An 18748-nucleotide genomic window follows, 5' to 3' on the forward strand; every position below is an offset into this window, starting at 1 on the left:
CCCCTCAACCCCCTCCATTAATGCCCCTCACCCTTCTGCAGACAGGCCCTTAATTCCGTCCAAATGGAGTCTGGACTAATTTGTTAGGTTCTTTAGGGGGCTGATGAGGGAAATGGAAGGGGGTGGGGGCAGGCAGGGGAGTATTTACATTTCTCCTTCTTCTCTGCATGACAATCTGCTTGACTGCTTGACGGACAGAGCTGGTGAGCCCCAGCATTTTTAATGAGTGTGTGATTTTTTTTCTAAGAGGAATATTCTTTGGCCCTGACATCACCAGCAAATGGAATGAGCAAAGTATGTCAATTTCTCCAAGCTCCCACAATATCCATTTTCTCTCAGTGGATGGATTTTGTTTTTCTTTTCTGGTGTTGCTCCCACACAATGGGGCCAAAATCTTGTTCAGGACAAAGAAACATATAAATAGAACATGCATGTGGTATGCGAGAGAGCTCTCGGAGGCCAGGGAGAGGCGGCTAGGAAAGTCGTCTGGGGCTGCCAGGGGGAAGCATGGGGTCTTGGCCTCAAGGATCGGACAGGCAGACGTCTGCTTGTCCCTGACGTTACAAGTCCGAAATGTCAAAACTGTTCTCATTCTTGGGGAAATACTGAGAAACGCTGGAATGAATATAATTGTAAAAGGAGAATGCGAAGTATCTGTGTGTGAGTGTGAACACGAGTATGTACGTTGGATGTAAGCTGACGGTAAGCCCCATTAAGAGGCTAAACACGCTTTGTGGGCTTCCCACGTGGCTCAGTGGTAAAGAATCCGCCTGCCAATACAGGAAATGCAGGAGACACAGGTTCAATCCCTGGGTCAGGAAGATCCCCTGGAGAAGGAAATGACAACCCACTCCAGTATTCTTGCCTGGAGAATCCCATGGACAGAGGAGCCTGGCAGCCTACAGTCCATGGAGTCCGTGAGTCGGACATGACCGACTGAGCACGCAAACATGTTTTGTAGAGCTGATGGAATAAGTTCTCTTTCTCTTTCATTGTGAAGGATGCTAAATCATAGGCAGTGTGTCCTCTGCATCATCTCAGTGGCTGTCAGGGACCAGCTGAAACGTTCATCAGACATGTTTTCCTGTATGAAGCATTTGCCATTGTTTTGGTGTCAATCACCCGCCAAGCCCTCCAGTCTCATAACTGCACACTACAGCTCCAGCCAAAAAGACTTTTATCAGCGCAAGTTTGAACAAACTAATGTGTGTAGGCCCTGAACGGTTATTTTTGTTTCCAAGTCTGGACACAGAATCACTTGTTCAATTTCCTGCTGGGTTATATCAAGTGGTTTTAACATGTAAATCTCTGATAAGGAAACTGACTAATTTATATGGGTTGCCATCTGAGTAGCTGTCAGGATTGCCTTAACTACCTCCCACCCCCCACCGGCGTCCCTTTATTCTTTCTCAGTCATTATTGTCATTGCCATTCCTGGTCCTATTGAGTGTATCTTTATTTGTTATATGTTTGGAATATGTTCTTATACTTAAAAAAATGCTTAAAAAACACACAAACTCTTTCTCCTTGAAGGGTATGTGGGAGTTCTGCTGGTTTGAGCGTCAATGCTTTACAACCCAAATTCAAAATAAATATGCCTCTCAGCCTCCTTCAAGTAATGCCCTTGACAGTTAGAAGAATGTTAATTTTTAAAATGAAAATGTAAAAACAGTAACAATAAACTATTTCCATCTTATGAATATCCCTCAAGCAGCCTCATCTGACTTCAGCTGGTAGAGCTTTACTACGTGTAAGTGGACATCTTACAAGCTGCCTGAGCATCAGTTTCCAAAACCCACTCCGGCCACAAGCTGCAGACACATCGATCGCTGTGGGTGTTTCCATTCATAAGCTTGATCAAAGAAGCAGATATTTTCAAATCCTTATTAATTCTGTGTCCCCAAATGCAGACTGGAGTGGCTTGAAACCTATAAGCCAATCTGGGATTCCCAGGTAGTACTAGTGATAAAGAACCCTCCTGTCAATGCAGGAGACCTGGATTCATGTGGGTCAGGAAGATCCCCTGGAGAAGGGAATGGCAACCCACTCCAGTTTTCTTGCCTAGAGAATCCCATGGACAGAGGAGCCTGGTGGGCTACAGTCCATCAGGTTGCAAAGAGTAGGACATGACTGAAGCGACTTAGCACCCACGCGCGTGTTGTTCTCATGAAAAAGAAAGTCACTCTGTCATATCTAACTCTTTGCAACAATATAAAAGCCTCCCAGGCTCTTCTGCAAGATTCTCCATGCAAGAGTATTGGAGCGGGTTGCCATTTCCTTCTCCAGAGGATCTTCTTGACCCAGGGATCAAAGCCAGGTCTCCCGCATTGCAGGCAGATTCTTACCATCTGAGCCACCAGGGAAGCCCGTGCTGTTCTCATACCCAGCGGCAAACCCAGCCTGTGCAAAGTCCAGAGCTGCCCCCAGACTTGAGAGCTGGGGCCCAGTCTCTGAGGACTTAGAGTCACTGCCTCACCCCGTCGGCTGGGAACAGAAATAGAATCTATCTATTCCGGGACCTGGACACCAAGTCAGGTAGGGCTCTTCTCCCTCCTTCCTCCAGTGGCTCCGGGGTTGAGGGGAGGTCTGGGGTGGAGGTGGGATACAGGCTGAGCGGCCCCAGAAGTGGCTGCCTTTGCTCCCCTCCGTAGCCCCAAGCCTCTGCCTGTGGCTCCCACCACTGCCCCAGCATCTCAGGAGCCTTCCACCCAAGAGACTTTTTAAGATCGCACGGCAACGTAAGACTAAATACAAACTGGCTTCAGAAGTGACCATTTTTGTATCCCCTGGTAACTCTCAAAGTCCCCTCCCTCTCCTTATCTCCCCTTCCCCCACGGTGAACTCTAAATCCTTCATCCATGGGGACTCAAAGCAGAGAGTCTGGGTTTTCTTTCCCAGCCCACTTGCCAGTCTGGCTTTTCTCCCCTTTGTTTGGATGCTCTTCTTTATGGCTCCTTGCCAACACACAGATGTAAACTATTGTCTGATTATTGAAAGAAAAAAAAGCCCAAACACAGAAAAGCACACGTGCCATCAGTGTTAACGACTATAGAACTGTCCTCATACACTCAAGACCACGTGGTCTGGGGCCAATGATAAGCCGTCAGCCCCGGCTGCTCCAGGAACTTCGGCTTTCTCCAAAGTTTTATTAAAACTGACTCTAGGAAAACACAGCTGGCTCAGAAAGGGACCCCTCTGTGCCCCTGGGGCTTTGGGAGGCAGCCACCAGTGTCACCTCCTTCCCAAGATCACCGTCTCAGTACCCTCTGCCCCGTCTTCCTGCAATCTTCCCCAGTTCGGTGACCTGTAACCTCAGGTTCCATATCCCTCACCCTCAACAAATCAGGTTGTAGTCGGGCCAAGTCCTACTAATAGCTTGGAGTGGAGGGAGCACTGGGCCAGGAGTCCAGGCCAGGTTTTACTCCCATGGCGGCTTACTGACTGCGTGGCCCTGGGCAAGTTCTTTCTCCCTGCCCAGTTTCCTTGTCTGCAAGCTAAGAGGGCTGAGCTGCATGCATTCCTTCCATTTTTCCTTAAGCAAATATTTATTTAGCTCCTACTCTGTGCTAGACACAGAGGATGGAACTGGAAACAGGACAAACAAGGTCCTTGCCCCCTGGAGTGTACGGAACAGCAGGAGGAAGAGAAGAGAAAGCAAAAGAGAACAAAGACTGAATATCCTTGTAAACTCCAACGACCTCTGAATGTTTTATTAATAGCAGCTTATGTGTCATCCTTCTGATTTATCGAGGATCAAAGTCTTTAGTGAAAGATGTCGGGGTTCTAGGATGTTTGGCATTGGCTTCTGGGAAGAAGTAAGAGGTGATAAGGCCTTCGTGGCCTGAAATCCCCACCCTCCTGGCCACCTCCACAGCTCTCCTGAGCTCGGGACCTGCCCAGGACCGCCTGTAGGTTTGTGTCTCTGCCCCAAGGCTGGGCACCGGCAGCCGTGACGCCATTCTCCACTTCCACCATGGGGACTTTTCAGAAACAGCAGCCAGCGTGACACAACACCAACCTCTAGCTCCACCCTTCAGGGGAAATGTTATTTTTAGTCTTCTCTCTCTCCACAGGCCTCTGTGGGTGAGTCATTTCTGTTGCTAGTCCTGTGTGTCATGACTCCCAGACCCTGGGGCTGGCTGTCCTAACAAACCAGCTCCCTCGACTCCATCTCTACTTGCAGTACTCAGAAGACCCTGGTGTGGGATTAGCTGGGGGGTCCCAGGGCCCCCATATAAATGTTATATCAAATGACAGTGACCCGCAGACAAGCTTCAGGATGAAGCTGCCCGTGAGCTAGCGGTCATCGATCTGTGCATGTTGCTTCCATATTTTCTTTGCCCCCTGTTCATATTCATGTCGGACTCTTTTTTTTTTCCTAAACATTCTCCTTTTATTCATTTGTTTTCTCTTTTAGCAGTGGCTCGTAGCATGTGGGATCTTAGCTCCCCAGCTGAGGATCAAACCTGTGCCCCCTCCAGTGGAAGCCCAGAGTGTTAACCACTGAACTGCCAGGGAAGTTCCCATGTCTGATTCTTATGACCCAGTATACTTAAGTCTGCCAGGTTCCTCTGTCCATGGGATTTCCCAGGCAAGAATACTGGAGTGGGTTGCCATTTTCTCCTTCAGGGGATCTTCCTGACTCAGGGATCGAACCCAGGTCTCCCGCATTGCAGACAGATTCTTTACCAGCTGAGCCACCAGGGAAGCCCAAAGGAGAAAGTTATTGGGCTTCCCAGGTAGTGCTAGTGGTAAAGAATCTACCTGCCATTGCGGGAAACTTAAGTGATATGGGTTCGATCCCTGGGTCAGGAAGATCCCCTGGAGGAGGACATGGCAACCCACTCCAGTATTCTTGCCTGGGAAACCCCATGGACAGAGGAGCTTGGTAAGCTACAGTCCCTGGGGTCTCAAAGAGTCGGACACAACTGAGCATCTGAGCACACCACTGAACTGTGTATGGAGATTACAGATTGGGGCCTGGGTAGGGGAGGGGAAGATGGGTTCCTTTTGATGTTTTTTCATATTTTTGCTGTCTTCTGTTATCAAACTGATAACTCTCTGTTGTTAAAATGATTCTTCATCTCTACTCTTCAAGTCTTCTATAAATTTGGAAACCTGAGCTGTCTGCTGGGACTGTTTATAAAATGAATCAGTGAGCTAGAAGGGATCCTCATAAGGTTCTCCCATGTACAAGGGGCCTGAGGAGTACGTGTGCCAGAGAATGTGGACACAAGGTGGTAAAAGGCACAAGGGGGAAAAAAGAGAAAACAGTTGGCACAAGGCTCTTAGGTTTCCCAAAGATAAGATAAGGATTTAAGTTTTTGCAAGCTTTTGTTTTCACAGTGTTCTAATGAATATTCCTGAGCACTCTTACTTCATATATTTGTGACTGTATCTGTAAGATAAATTCCTAGAAGTAAAGTTGCTGGGTCAAAGAGCACGTGATTTAAAAATCTGGTACAGAGAACCTCTTGTTCTCCACGGAGACAGTACCAAGTTACTGTCTTACTGATAAGGTGTTTATATCCTTGTCAACAAAACATACTCAAATCATTTCATCTTTGTCAACCCGATAGTGGAAGTAGTATCACATTCTAGTTTAAATTTGAATTTCTCTTTTTGAGAATGGAATAAGCATCATTTCATATGGTTAGAAGCCAGTTTTATATTGGTTATTTGGGGTTTTGGTTAAAGGTTGTAGAGCTTTTGTCCACTTTATATTTGATTATTTTTTTTTGCACAAGTAGCCTGCCAGGCTCCTCTGTTCATGGGATTCTCTAGGCAAGAATACTGGAGTGGGTTGCCATGTCCTCCTTCAGGGGATTTTCCTGACCCAGGGATCAAACCTGCATCTCTTGCGTCTCCGGAATTGACAGGCGGGTTCTTTACCACTAGAGCCACCTGGGAAGCAATCACTCAGTTCAGTTCAGTCGCTCAGTTGTGTCTGACTCTTTGCGACCCCATGAATCACAGCACGCCAGGCCTCCCTGTCCATCACCAACTGCCGGAGTTCACTCAGACTCACGTCCATCGAGTCTGTGATGCCATCCAGCCATCTCATCCTCTGTTGTCCCCTTCTCCTCCTGCCCCCAATCCCTCCCAGCATCAGAGTCTTTTCCAATGAGTCAACTCTTCACATGAGGTGGCCAAAGTACTAGAGTTTCAGCTTTAGCATCAGTCCTTCCAAAGAAATCCCAGGGTTGATCTCCTTCAGAATGGACTGGTTGGATCTCCTTGCAGTCCAAGGGACTCTCAAGAGTCTTCTCCAATACCACAGCTCTTTGGCGCTCGGCCTTCTTCACAGTCCAACTCTCACATCCATACATGACCTCAGGAAAAACCATAGCCTTGACTAGACGGACCTTAGTCAGCAAAGTAATGTCTCTGCTTTTGAAAATGCTATCTAGGTTGGTCATAACTTTTCTTCCAAGGAGTAAGCGTCTTTTAATTTCATGGCTACAGTCACCATCTGCAGTGATTTTGGAGCCCCCCAAAATAAAGTCTGACACTGTTTCCACTGTTTCCCCACCTATTTCCCATGAAGTGATGGGACCAGATGCCATGATCTTCATTTTCTGAATGTTGAGCTTTAAGCCAACTTTTTCACTCTCCTCTTTCACTTTCATCAAGAGGCTTTTTAGTTCCTCTTCACTTTCTGCCATAAAGGTGGTGTCATCTGCATATCTGAGGTTATTGATATTTCTCCCGGCAGTCTTGATTCCAGCTTGTGTTTCTTCCAGTCCAGTGTTTCTCATGATGTACTCTGCATATAAGTTAAATAAGCAGGGTGACAATATACAGCCTTGACGTACTCCTTTTCAGTTCCCTGTTATTTGTCAGCTTTCCAGTGCTTTTAAGGAGAATCTTATTCAATATTTTATTTAATCTTTCATTCATTTTCCATGGAAAGGTTAACCTAAATAACAAAGTCTACTGTTACCAGAGGGCTTCCCAGTGGCTCAGGAGTAAAGAGTCTGTCTGCCAACACAGGAGACACCAGAGACACAGCTTTGATCCCTGGGTTGGGAAGATCCCCTGAAGGAGGAAATGGCAACCCACTCCAGTATTCTCACTGGAGAATCCCAAGGACAGAGGAGTCTGGAGGGCTACAGTCCATAGGGTAGCAAAGAGTTGGACGTGATTTAACAACTAAGCATGCATGCATGCACTCTTACCAGAAATGGAATAACACTTGTTGAGTTTTCTTACAAGAATTAGAAGCAGCAGCAGCTTATTTAGTTTTGAAATAATCCTTATCTTTATTGGTTTCACATTCCATTCATACAATTTTTTAAGGGAGAATTGAAGGTTTTGTTTTAAATTTTCCTGTTTAAGAATATGATATGCCTTTCTGTTTCTTGAAATATTTTGTTTCTCAATAGCATTTTAAAGTTTTCTTCTTCTATATAATTTATGTTTTTTGTTAAAGTTTTACTTTTTGGTTAAATATGCCTAGGCATTTGTTCGTTTTCATCATATTAACATAAATGCTAAATCTTTAAATTTTACTGAGTTCTGCTTTAGTTCTATCCTGTAGGTTCTGCTATACACTAACTTAACTATTTTCCTTTTTAAAAAATATTCAGATATATCCCTGATGATGTTTCAGTGGTAAAGAACCCACCTGCCAATGGAGGAGACATGAGTTCAGTCTCTGGGTTGGGTAGATCCCCTGGAGAAGGAAATGGCAACCCACTCCAGTATTCTTGCCTGGAGAATCCTATAGACAGAGGAGCCCAGTGGGCTACAGTCCATGGGGTTGCAAAGAGTTGACAATGACTTAGTGACTAAACAACAACAACAAATATCCCTGATGGTAGAGTTATATAAGAAAGAGTGTTTTAGCATTTCCAGGTAGAAGAGTTTTTCTTGTTTACCTAATTTTATTATTAGTTTTTAAATAATTGCTTTTTGATCAGAGATTTTTGTTAGTCTAATTTTGGGAATTTATTAAAGTTTTCATCATGGCCTTGTATACATAGTCAATCTTTTGACTACTCAAAGAGTACTTAGTAAAGGATATTCTCATGGTATAGAGTTCTATGCATTTCAAGTATATTTACTCTATTAATTGCATTAGGTTATATTGATTAGCACTGAAAAGCACAATAAAAAGGAACAAAAATATCATACATGGGACTTAAATTGTTCTCAGTCATTGTATATTCAGCATGTTTGTCTTCCGCTTTTCGACTTGGAAGTGGCTTGCTGGGTATAAAATTCATTGATAATGCATTGTAGACAAATCCATTCTAGCTCATCGGAGTGTTGTGATGAAATCTTAAGAACAGCTTGAATTTTTTTCAAGTCTCTTTACAGATGATTTTGTGTTATTATCAGAAAGCCCAGGATTCTTTTGTATTAATATCTTTAAAATCCAATAGCTTCTCTAGGCCATGTCTCAAAGTTTGTCATTCTGGACTAAGGATTAATTTTTTTGTATAACAGAGTAGCTCCTTTCAATCTGAACTATTCAATCACTTATACATGAAAAGTATTAAAATTTCATTTATTATGTCTGCCCTTTCTGTATTTTTGCAAGTATATTTTATCTACTATTTGTCCTTCACATCTGTAACCTTTCCTGCTTATCCTTTATAAACCTTTGTTCATTTCCATTTAATTTCATTCATTTTCCTCACTCCCATCCTGTGTGTACTTGGTATACTCCAAGCTGAATTGATCTCTTATCTGCTCTTCCATTGTGGTCTTTATTTCTAGTCATCTTCCTTGCTAGGTTCTGCCAGTACTTGTTTTGCCTCTTGTTGTCTTGCTAAATATTTTCTGAATTATTATATACTTGTCTTTTATTTTGTTTTTGTTTTGCTTTTTGAACTTCTACATTTTAAAAATTATTGCCTCACTAAGGTGTTTTCTTTTTCTTATTAAATTCATGACAGTATACTGAGTCACAAATTTCATCTGTTATGTGGCACTATTTTTCTAGTAATTTTTTTTTCAACTCTTACCCATTTGTTTTCCTTGTTTCTTTTACCCTTTTCTCATATATAAGTACAGTGCTAGGTCCATTTTGATTACTCATCTTAAGTGAGGGGAGGCTTTCTAAGTCAGCTATTTTCAAGAAATTTAAATTGGGGGAAGGCCAAGGCTATAATTGAAGGTAACAGGAACTATCCTTAAACATAAGGTTTTATGAATGAGAGACAACTCTCAGTCATCAACTTTTAGTTTCTCCTCCTGTAGAGACTGGCAGCAGCAAGGCTGCACACAAGGACATCTTTCACCTTCCTCTGACTCACCAACACACTAAATGATGACTTTCTCATTATTCCTGGGTATTTGAGTCATCAGATTGCTCAGTTTTCTGGAACTCTGGTCATATCACATTGCCCTTTAGAATAATGATGCTCCAAAATAAAGGGCTACAGTTGAGCTGGCAGTCCCCATCATCGCCATCATTATTTTTTTAAATTTTATGTATTGATGTTTATTTTTGGCTGTGCTAGGCCTTTGTTGCAGGGCATGGGCCCTCTCCAGTCGAGGAGAGCAGGAGATCCTCTCTAACTGCAACATTCAGTCTTCTCATTGTGGCGCACAGGCTTCAGGCATGTGAGCTCCGTAGTTGTGGCACATGGGCTTAGTTGCTCCTCAGCTTCTGAGATCTTCCCCAACCAGGGATCAGACTTGTGTTGCCTGCATTGCAAAGTGGATTACTAACCAATGAACCATCAGGGAAGCCCCACCACCATTACTGAATTCTGTAACCCAAACCTCCTTCTTCAATCCAGCTTAAAGACTAGGACATGGAACACAGGAAAGTGTGAAGTAATTTCCAAAATGAGGTAGCTTCTGTGAAGGGCAAGGTCCTGATGGAATGCCCAAAACATCTGAAGGCGTATGTTCTCTGTTTAAGCCAAGAAGTCACCTACTGTCCTTAAAATATATACATATATAGAGAAGATACACACACACACACACACACATATAATGTTATTTCAATTAGGTTGTCTGGGAAGATAGATTATCCTGGAAAATAAAAGACATCAGCCTCTGCTAAAGCTAGGATTTTCAGAAATAAAAGTAGGAGAACACTTCAGGCAAGAGCAACAAAAATAAACAAATGAGACTACAAAAAACTAAAAAGCTTTTGCACAACAAAGGAAACCATTAACAAAACAAAATAGCAGCCTATGGAACGACAGAAGATATTCACAAATTGTATCTCCAATAAGGGGTTAATATCCAAAATATATAAAAAACTCACAACTCAATATCAAACACACAAGCAATCTAATTAAAAATGGACAGAGAACCTGACCAGACATATTCCCAAGGAAGACATAGAGATGGGCAAATCAGACTCATGAAATGATGTTCAACATCACTAATCATCAGGAAAATGCAAATCAAAATCACCTCTGTCAGAATGGTTACTATCAAAAAGACAACAAAAAACAAGCATCGGTGAAGATGTTGAAAAAAAGAACCATCGTGCCCTATTGGTGGGAATGTAAATTGGTGCTGCCACTGTGGAAAACTGTATAGAAATTCCTCAAAAAAATTTAAAATAGAACTAAAATACGATCCAGCAATCCTACTTCTGGGTATTTATCTAAAATAATTTAAATCAGGATCTCAAATAGATGTTCAAATGAACCTCAAATGAACACTCCCATGTTCATTGCAGGACTATTCATAAGAACGAAAATATGGAAACCATTAAATGCCCGTCAATGTGTACATGCTAAGTCACTTCAGTTGTGTCTGTCTCTTTTCGACCCCATGGACTGTAGCCTGCCAGGCTCCTCTGCCCATGGGATTCTCCAGGCAAGAACACAGGAGTGGGTTGCCATGCCCTCCTTCAGGGGATCTTCCCAACCTGGGGATCAGACCTGCCTCTCCTGCATTGTAGGTGGATTCTTTACCGCTGAGCCACAGGGGAAGTCCAAATGCCCACTGATAGATGAATGGATAAAGACAATGTGTCTATACATTTTTATTGAATTTGTTACAATAAGATTTCCATTTTATGTTTTGGTTTTTTGGCCCCACAACATGTGGGATCTTAGTTCCCTGACCAGGGATGGAAACTGCAGCCCGCCCATTAGAAGCGCAGTCTTAACCACTGGACCCCCAGGGAAGTCCCTGCATGATTCCTCTTATTCATTCCTTATAACAACTCTGCACAGGCTGCATGATTATCCAGCATTTTGCAAATGTATTGTTTAAGGCTCCGAAAGGGTAAGAAACCTGACAGTCACCCAGCGAGCAAGGTCCAAAGCCGGAATTTAAACGCTGGTCCCCAAGTCTTCTATGCCGTGTTCTCTAGAGACTCAGGCAAGAGCTGGTGCTTCTGAGGAGAGCAGAGTGGGAGGAGTCTAAGATCCTGGAGGGAAGCAGGCCTGATCCGGAGAAAGGGCCCAGGGCTCAGGGGGAGACTTGCCCAGGGAACTCACGATGCTGGGAGCCCCCTACCTCCCTCCTCCAGCCCGCAATTTTCTAACGCCACCAGACAGCTGTTTGAAATACTACAGCTCCAATCCCCATGACCCTCTTGGAATTCTTCCACCATCCCCACGGCCTCAAAGTCCCAGTATGGGAAATTGTGCTTTAGAGGGATGTTATGAATATTAAGGAACAAGTGATTATAAATCTTTTGGCAAACAAACAGTCCTATAGAAATGTTAAATAACCGTATGTTCCCATTTAACTTCATTTATAGTGTTTGGATGAAACTAAGACATTTTGCTCTTGTTTAGGACTTACACTATTCAGTATTTGTAAAGAAATCATTAGCCACCTCTTACGTAAGTCTTAAGGAGGTTCTCATCATCTCCATGCCATCTGCTCCAGGGGATTGTCTTTTTTGGGGGGCGGGCAGTGCAGGGTTGGAGGTTTGGTCTCCTCTGAATGCCCTGTAGTTGGTTGGGTCTGCAACGAATAGTCTTTTAATTATGTGACTTTACTCCGGTCAAAAGGCTTCATCAATTCACTGACTCTCCAAGGGCATTTACAGGTCATTAAAAAACTAAGCTCTGTACAACTGGCCTTCATCTTGAACTACAGATAACATTCAATACGATTCCTTTCCACGTGTTTCCATTTTGTTGTGCAAAACATCCTCCTCCTATCCCTACATCAGTGTGCATGTTTCTCCGAAATCCAATTATTCATAAAAACGTGGGACCTGTATCTAGAATAAATGATATCCATAAGTGTTCCAGGAAACTTTAACCTTAACTACTTCATGATAATTAATGGCTCCAAATTAAGCCAGCAAGCCTTTCACTAGAGTTGCCAAAAAGGAACTTAACTTCTTTGAAAGCCTTTACTCCACCCTCATCCCATGATTCTATAGAAGTTCCAAAGAGACATAGCAGAAAGGTGACGGTCATGGCAGATGGAGATGAAACGTGTCTCTGGCTCTCTGCAGGCTGGACAGTCGATTCTCCACTTCCCTGAGATGGAGTCCCTCCTTCTAGATTCTTCCTGTAGTTGGCAGTGCCTCCGTTTGTCCTCTCTCGGTGGATTTAATGAGTGCTTCCCACTACTTTGGAATCGCCTCCCATGTAAACAATTCCATGATTCGAGGAGGCCATCAGGTGGACCACAGTCTTCTGCGACTTCGTCTCCCCCTCACTTTGATTCCATCTTCAAAGTCTGTCCACAGCCAGTGCCCAGGGCCCTCTCTCTGGCCTGGTTAGAGCCCCAGGGCCCCCAGTACAAAGCGTATAGGGATCTCGGGATCAGAAATGCCTCACCAGACACTTCTTCTACATCTTTAGTAAACTAAGTTAATACTAAGACATTTTAAAGCAATAAAGTCTTCATTTACAGCCTTTAAATATCTGTAGACAGTTATCATGGCCCTCAGTCAAGCAACACGCTAACCCAGTTCTGCCCTCTCTCAGAAAACACACACGAGCAGTATTTGTGCTATTTCAGAAGATCTTTATGTCACCAAACACCTTGACTCCCTTGTTATTCAGAAATGGAAGGTGAACACAGAGCACAGAGAAACTTCTCCTTTTCTTCATAAAAACTCCCTGTGCAGCCTACAAACAATGGGATGTGGGCAAATGGTCATCAGTAAATAGCATTTTATCGGGCAGGTTTCTCATAGTAGTAAGATGTCTTCTCTTCCTTTTTTCTCTAAACTGCATTTTCCCTTCTATTTCTGTTGGCTCTTATCTTCTGGTAGAAAGTGTGAATCTGCTCCTCAAAGAAAACTTTGAACAGGCTTCAGTATGAATTTTTGAAGGACAGTGATTATAATAGTAAGCTATGTGTGAGAGAGAGAGAGCCAAATAAGTGAGTGGCTGAATAAATAAATGACTAGATGAACACAACTGCAAAAAGAAATCAGGAAATAGGAGATAAGTTACAAGAAGGAAGAAAATCTGGTTATTTTTCTACATTCAATACTGATGGTGTACTGTGACTGCAGCAGTAAATTCTAAGAAAACTGTGATGACTAAGAAAGGCACGTAGCAATTTGCCAGCTTTGGCAACAGACAGTCTTAAACTTAAATCCTGGCCCCATCACTTAGGAACCTCCTAAACCTCTCCAAACCTCAGTTTTCTCTTCTTCCTGAGGCAGGTCAAAACAGCCGTCATTCCCACGTCACAGGACTCACAATAGAATTATGTCGTCAATTGCTTGCCACTGTGCCTCGCACAGGGAGTGCTCAACAAATGTTGTAATGATCTCTGGATGACATTCTAGCAAGTGTGAAAGACATTTCTTTTGGCTAAATATACAACATGCGTCCCACTGACCTGTTCTCTCCTATCTTCTAATTCTCATCTCTTGTTTTTAAATCCTTAGTGTGTATTTTACTGAAGTAATTCCCATACTCTTTTCAGATCAGGATTTAGTAAGTAATGCCTTGCCTGTGTCTTGCCTCCAGCTTTTGGAGGACAAGGTCAAAGACCGCGGTGGTGCTCACCCCATCCGCAGCTCTGCTCCAAGTCCTCTCGTTGTCCCACCCTTCCCGTTTTTGATGATGCAACTGCACTGGAGCATAAAATAAGGGAGAGTGCTCCAGCAAGTAAAGAAATGTCTCTAACATATATCAGAAGAGGGAGAAAGGCAACTGAACATTTTTAAGATTCTAAAGGTATCGTTCGAATGGTCTCTCTTCCAGAATATATCTGAAGTTGGAGAAGAGATTCCCGGAATCCTCTCTGCCAATAAAACTTGGAAGTTTTGCAAGAACCCCCAACGAGGCAGGCATCTTAGACCTGGTGCCGCCATGTTGCCTGTAAACTCAATCCAGGTCCCATCCTGTTAGTCTCCTCAAAGCAAAACCGCACAGCTGAGGTTGTCCTGGACACTATCACAACTGACAAGCGGGTTGAGAAGAGAAAAGGGAGTCAGGAGTGAGTTTGCTATGAGTGGGAAAGGAGGGAGCAGCAAGACTCTTTAGCTGAGACACGGGTACTGAGGGCTTCACATGATTAAGAAAATAATGAATCCGCAGCTTAACAGCTGTTGGCTAGGGAGACATCAGCATGCCATTTTTATTTAGGGCTCCATTATCTTCACAGAGATTGGGATGTCTGTGCAAGACAGGCTGCCTGGTGTGGTTGAGAGCCCCCAATCTGCCACAGGCAGAGGATGCTGAGTCCACAGATGGAAAAGTTATGTGCCAGCCCCCATGGTCAGCTTTTGCAGGAATTGTCTCAGTTAATCCTCACAAAACTCCCTGTGAGTAAGGTATGGTGGCTAGTGCCCATTTTACAGAAGGAGAAACTGAATGGAGGGATGTGAAGTAACTTGACCACGCTCATAAAGGGTCAGGATTCCTGCTCCAGCACAGGGACTTCTAGGCCACATTCCTAACCACTGTGCAACCTGGCCTCCTTAGCAACCTGGAAAGAAGCATGCACGGAAGCTCAGTCGCTCAGTCATGTCCAACTCCATGTGACCCCATGGACTATAGCGCTCCAGGGTCCTCTGTCCATGGGATCCTCCAGGTAAGAATACTAGAGTGGGTTGCCATTTCCTTCTCCAGGGGATCTTCCAGGGATCAGACCCAAGTCTCTCGCATCTGCTACACTGGTAGGTGGATTCTTTAACGCTGAGCCACCTAGGAAGCCACCTGGGAAAGGAACAGTGACGTTTTAAGGTGAACTTTGGTGGTGGTTACCTAAGCCCTGTCCTAGACCCAAGACGCATCAGGGTTGCTGAAAGGGCATTTTTTACTTCAGTATGGCTGGTGGAAATGTGGATATTCCAGGATGTTCATCCGGAAGAGGAGAGAGACTTGGTGGAGAAGAGAAGGTGGAGTGGTAAGGTGTATATGTGGTACACAAGACGCATGTCTTCACTCACTCACTCACTCATGTGTCCATGAGAAGCTCCAGGCAAGATGGCGCTCACCCTTCTTCACCAGTGACCCTGGCCCAGTACCGTGGTAACACACTCTTCTCTCTCCCTTAGCATCCTCACCCATCTTACTCCTCAAATCCTGACCTCCTGGCTAGCATACTCCTTCCCATGACCTGGATACCCAGATTTCCCCTTGGAACATGGATCTTTGTTTCTCTTTGTTCTTTGAAAGCAGGAGACACAGAGGCTTGCTGCTTATTTATTATGTCCTCTGCTTAAAATCCTGGCTGAAGTTGATAGAACCAAAATTAAACCACAGTAGATAAAGAACTTAATGTTAAATAAAAGTAACACTTCTTTTTAAAAAAAATTTTCATGAGCGTTCATGTCATTCTGACTTACTGGAAACTTCTTCCCATGAAATTGATAAATTTTCTGAGCTTAACACTTCGATCTCAATGATCACTTTACATTTTTACTTCTTTCAACTGGGTTTTTGCAACTAGGAGATCAAGTTTGTTACATACAACATTAACAGCTAATCAATTAGGCTCCCCTTTGCCATTTTCTTGAGCAGGGCTAGTGGAGCCAAGGCCTAACAGAATTTTGTGGGAACCTGTTTAGAGGCTGAGCTTCTCTTTAGACTCTAAGTTTCAGATTCCAAGCCAGAGTTGTGCTTCTCCTAATGGGGGAAATGGATGTGAGAGTCACCATGATATGGATTCATAAGCTCTTCTCTGAAGCTCTTTGAACCAACATGACTGAAGATTTTTTCAATTTCAGAGGAGAAATGTGCACATACTATGTATTATGCAACTCCTCCCTTTGGTGTCTGGGACAGCACCCCCTAATCAGACACATTAATATGTCTGCAGGTGAATATATGAATATTCCCACTAAGTGGGGTAAATGTGAAATAAAAACATCAGGCCAGGTTAGCTCTGTCATAACTTTAGATCAGATCACGGGCGCCACATGAGTTACCTTTGGTTTTCAGTGGTTTTGGATTGGGGATTTATGGGGAAGAGATTGTGGACCTGTAGATGGATGCAAATCGCTGCCGTTTATTGATCATTGGTTTGTGTTGTTGTTCAGTTGTTCAGTCGTGTCCAACTCTTTGCCACCCCATAGACTGTAGCCAGCAAGGTTTCCCTTCACTGTCTCCCAGAGTTGGCTCAAACTCATGTCCATTGAGTCGATGATGTCATCCAACAATCTCACTCTCTGTCTTCCCCTTCTCCTGCCTTCCATCTTTCCCAGCATCAAGGTCTCTTGGTTTTGTATGCTCACGTGTAAGCCCAGCAGAAAGGTAACTGCAGCAGAGGAAGGTAGTTCTGTTCTCAGCTTCGTGCCATAGATCAGGAAACTCCCAAACAGAGAGAGTCTAGGAAAACGGCCTGAGGTCTCAGAGCTAGACTGGGACTCAGAGCTGGGTATCTCAAGCCATTCGAGGCGGCCATGATGTTCTCCTCCTGAGAAAGTAACCGGCTTTGGAGGGTTTTTTTTTCCCCTCAAGATGACAGCTTTTTGTATCTCCCCATCTAACTGGAAGCCCCCGGCTCCTTGGTGTTGGGAGCTCCGCCATCCTCACAGACCATCGTCTCTGGTGGCTGGTCCTGGCTCCTTCCTCAGGGCCTCTCTCCTTCTCTTGCTCAAGTTATTTTAAAAATAGTTGAGTGCCCCAGACATTCTTGAAGCAGTCACTTCCTTCCCTTCTCCTTTATTAATGGGTTTATTTCTTTGGCCTCCCCAGCGCTGCTCTGAGGCCGGGTGGAAGGCCTGTTTATTGCCTTTGGCTGACATTACCTTTCTCCTCCTCCACCCACAACCTTATCTTCTCCCCGCCAGTGGGACTAACCTTTGTGCCTTTTCTCCTCTGGGCTTCCCTCTCCTGCTCTGCATTTTTCTGGGGTGAGCCTTCTCCCCACCCCCACCCCCGGGGTGGGGGATGGGGTGGAATTTCTGAGTGTGGCTCCCGGCCTGGGGAACTACAGCCTGCTCCTGGCCCACGTTCCTCTGCAAGGGCCTGACTTTGAGGGAGTCACACTCCGTATCAGAAATGTCCAAGGTCCATGTGAAATTCTGACCATCTTCAATGTTCTTTGGCATTTCATATTCTCCCCAGGGCCAGTACTTTGGCTACCTGATGTGAAGAGTCAACTCATTGGAAAAGGCCCTGATGCTGGGAAAGACTGAAGGCAGGAGGAGAAGGGGGTGCCAGAGGATGAGATGGTTGGATGGTATCTCTGACTCAATGGACATGAGTTTGAACAGACTCTGGGAGATGGTGAAGGACAGGGAAGTCTGATGTGCTGCAGTCCATGGGGCTGCAAAGAGTTGGACACGACGGAGTGACGACTGAACAACAACTTCTCCCGGGGTGCACATGCTCTCAAGCAGGCAGGGCCTGAGGCTGGGGCTCTTCTTATGGGAAATTTAGTGCAGGATCACGTGCCCCTGGGCCACTCCTGGCGGCTTTGTGAGGACAGTGGTTGTGGTGAATCGACACCAAAGGAACCTGTGCCACCTGGGGCTTCTGCTCTCCCAGCCTTTTTGGAAGGGCCCCTGGCTGTTTAGGCAAGACTGGCTGAGGGTGGGGCTGATGTGGTCTGCAGTTCCCGGCTCACCCGTTGGGGGACCTCCCAATCTCTTAATCAACTTCTTTTCTTTCACACCACACCTATAAAATGAGAGTTATAAGAATATCACTGCCCTTTGACTAGTTCCAATGCATGCTTTTTCACACCACCAAGCTATTTTCTCATGCCAGTGGACGGTCCTACAATCCCGCTCAGCTGTCACCCTCTGTACCTGGAGACAGCATCGGATCCCCCAGGTTAAGTGTTCAGTTCTAACAAGACTCCTCTTCAGGTATCAATGGCAAGTCCAGGTTGTCACCTGTGCTTCTGACCCACTGACTCTCAATCAGAGGTTCCCCTGACCCCATCCTTGGGTTCGATTAGTTTGCTAGAGGAGCTCGCAGAACTCAGACAAACATTTACTTAACCTTTATCAGCTTATTTCCCAGGTGGCACTAGTGATAAAGAAACCAAAATGCAGGAGACGTAAGAGATGCAGGTTTGATCCCTGGGTTGGGACGATCCCCTGGATCTCCTGAATGGCAATCCATTCCAGTATTGCCTGGAGAATCCCATGGGCAGAAGAGCCCGGCAGGCTACAGTCCATAAGGTTGCAAAGAGTCATACACGACAGAATGACTTAACATGCATGCATCAGCTTATTATGAAAGGATGTGACTCAGGGCAAGCACAAAGCTTTCACCATCTCCCAGCAGGTTCCTCTACCAAAATCTCCATGTGTTCACCACTCCAGAAGCTCTCTGAGCCTGGTTCAGTACACGGACGTGAGCGATGAAATCATTGGCCACTGGTGATGGATTCAACCTCCAACACATCTTTGGTCTGTGGAGGCCTGGAGTGGGACTGAAAG

This window comes from Budorcas taxicolor, chromosome 22, assembly GCF_023091745.1.
Source record: "Budorcas taxicolor isolate Tak-1 chromosome 22, Takin1.1, whole genome shotgun sequence".
Classification (NCBI taxonomy): Eukaryota; Metazoa; Chordata; class Mammalia; order Artiodactyla; family Bovidae; genus Budorcas; species Budorcas taxicolor.